Source organism: Jaculus jaculus, chromosome 1 (assembly GCF_020740685.1).
Source record: "Jaculus jaculus isolate mJacJac1 chromosome 1, mJacJac1.mat.Y.cur, whole genome shotgun sequence".
Lineage (NCBI taxonomy): Eukaryota > Metazoa > Chordata > Mammalia > Rodentia > Dipodidae > Jaculus > Jaculus jaculus.
The window spans coordinates 210,288,602-210,291,614 of NC_059102.1; the positions used below are offsets into that span (position 1 = coordinate 210,288,602).

Sequence of the window (3,013 nt, forward strand, 5' to 3'; positions counted from 1 at the left end):
CCAGGCTGGCCTTGAACTCACAGCTATCCTCCTACCTCTGCCTCCCAAGTGCTGGGATTAAAGGTGTGCATCACCATGCCCTGGCTTGGTGCTTCTAATTAGCATAATTAGTATGAGACCACCAGTCAAAACCTTATGTGAGTAACAGCAATCATTTTTGTTATTTTTTTAAGATAAAAGTCTCATGTCACCCAGGCTGATCTCACACTTGCTGTGTGACAGGATGACTTTGAACTGATCTTCCTTCATGCCTCCCAAGAGTGGGGAGTACATGTCTGCCACTGGGTCTCACCTAGAACAACTTCTGAAAGCTATGCTTACCTTATTCATTCTAGTAAGAGGGACTGTGTTGGCTTTAGGCGGTACACATAGGCCCATGTGGGAAGTACCACACAACCAAGCCCACAAAGAAAGACAAAAAGCACCATATAAAATATAAATGTGATCTCTTAGGTTCAAGGGGAATAATGCCTAATTCTTGGGGATATATGCAGCAACAGACATAAAGACAAGTATGAATCATAACACTTAAGGAAAAACTAAAAATGTTGGTAAGAGACACATACACAAAATCCTGGGCCCTGGGGACAAGACAATGGAAGCTTCACAGACCAGGTGGCATCCAGACCAGACAAGGAACACTAATGAGTGTCAATGTGAGGGACATGAAGGCTGTAGACCAATGTGGGCAAGACATTGAGCGGGAGACACTACTCAGGACAGTGCGGTGTTTGCTCTGGTCAAGGGATGTAATCTTCCGAAAAGGTAAAACTGCACCAACCTCAAAGCAGGGATAATCTACGTCATCTTTTAACTCCTTACAGCTCACCGATGTCCCCACTGTGACACTACTGAGACAAGGTCTGCCTTGTCCTCACACTGACCAGGACAGCATGGTCCTGATTCATCCCCAAGTAAGCATGATGCAAATACAAACTCACCCCAAGTAGAAGCCGACGTCAAACCTCCTATACTCAGCACACTAACAGCATAGTTGAACCTTTTGTAACTCCCTCACAAAATGTGCAAACTGTGTACTGTTCTGGAAGCATAACATGCTGTGTTAGACTCCTCTTCCTGAGGCAGTTCAAAGTCTTGAAAAAGAAAATTTATGCATCTGTCTGCACTACCATGGATGAATAGCTATTAAAGCCAACAATTTATCTCCTGCTTCTCAGATTATTACTTCTTTCCTTCAGTTCTAACAAACTAGCAACCAGAAAAATGGAGATGAAGCTATGGAAAGATATTTAACCCATCAAAGACTCCATGAAGCAAGAGGGAATTTGTGTCATTACCCTGACAGTCTGAACTTACTAAAAACACAAAACCTTACTTGACTTACCAAAGACATGTACTTTCAAAGTACCCAAGAAGCTAGGACTGAGGAGCCTAAGGTAGGGGGCTGCACTCCACGCCAGCCTGGTGTGGACAGTGAGACCTTGTCTCAGGAGGGAGTAAGAGCTAACACTCAAAAATAATAGTGGGTTGCTCCCAGCTCTCAGAAGGCAGAGAGATAGGAGGGTCACCACTGAGTTCGAGGCCACCCTGAGACTACATAGTGAAGTCCAGGTCAGCCCGAACTACAGTGAGACCCTACCTCAAAAACAACAACAACAACAACAAAAAAAAAAACAAAAAAAAAACCCACATAATAATAATAGTGGGAACATAAAATTAGCATTAAATTATTCTTTTTTGTTTTTTATTCCCAAAGTAGGATCTCACCCTAGCTCAGGCGGACCTGGAATTCACTGTGTAGTCTCATGGAGGCCTCAAACTCACAGAAATCTTCCTACCTCCATCGCCTAGGTGCTGAGATTAAAAGCGTGTGCCACCACACCCAGCCTATCATTCTTCAACAGAGCTCTTCCAAAATGCCATAAGGAAGGAAGCTTGATCAGCTGTCTGGACAGGAATCCGTGCTGGCCAGAGCACTCAGGTCTGCTTCATAGGTGCAGGAATGTTGGCAGATGCCTGCTCGAGGTAGGCCAAGGAGCCTTGAGGGACTTCGACGTGCTTTTTGTGCTGTGCATTGACGTCCCCCAGCACCTGCTGCCAGTGCCTCAGCTTTGTCCAGTGCTTCTGGACCAGAGCATCTTTCCGTTGCAATTTATTCCTTAGTTCTGATACATCCTCTTTGATAACCTGCTCTGGTTTCTGAATAGACAACTGCAACCTTTTTTGTAGGAAAAAGCACTCTGTCTGTCTTGCAACATCCAGAAAATTCTGGATACATTGATCAACACCAGTTCGAATTTCTTCCTGATCAGTGCCATTCACATAATCCTGACTCACAAGAGAAGCGAAGCAAGCCTTGAAGCACGACTCCAGCTCGTCCACCAATGTACTAATCACTGATGTGGAAGCTCCAAGCCCCGCTTGCAGGAGCTAGGCCTGGCCCGCGAGGCCCGGCGGCGGTGGCCCGGTGAACATGCCGCCCAGGGGAGCCGCCATGTCTGCAAGGGCATACTGTGCTTTTAAATTTACTAGTATTTTCCTCTATAATGCTGATTATGCTGCTATTTAAACATGCATATTTTTATGTTGCTGTATAATGATGCCAGAATCTCACACATGCTGGGCAGATGCTCTGCTACTAAGATATAGCCCCAACACATTGTATATTTTACTTCTTTTTTCTTTAAAAATTAATTATTATTATTATTATTATTTTTGCAAAAAGAGATGGTGAGAGACGAAAGAGAGAGATGTATACAGAGAGAAAGAGAGAGAATGAGAATGGACACATCTTGCCTCTTGATGCTGCAAAGGAACTCCAGACACATGTGCTGCTTTATGTGTCTGGCTCTGTGTGGGTACTGGGTAGTTGAACCTGATTCATTAGGCTTTTCAAGAAAAAGTCATTAACAACTGAGCCATCTCTGTCCCCTATGTTATATTTTATTATATCAGAAAATTGAAGACTTTTAAAATAAAATTTTAGTTTGAGATTTTATCATTTTGCTTCTACTTAACTTTTAGGTATATCTTGCTCTTTGTATATTTGGTG

General features: G+C 43.4%; 1 pseudogene; it reads right to left on the bottom strand.

The window, feature by feature from the left end:
- Nucleotides 1-1,938: 1,938 nt before the first annotated feature.
- LOC101606609 lies at nt 1,939-2,457 on the bottom strand (annotated as a pseudogene).
- Nucleotides 2,458-3,013: the final 556 nt, after the last annotated feature.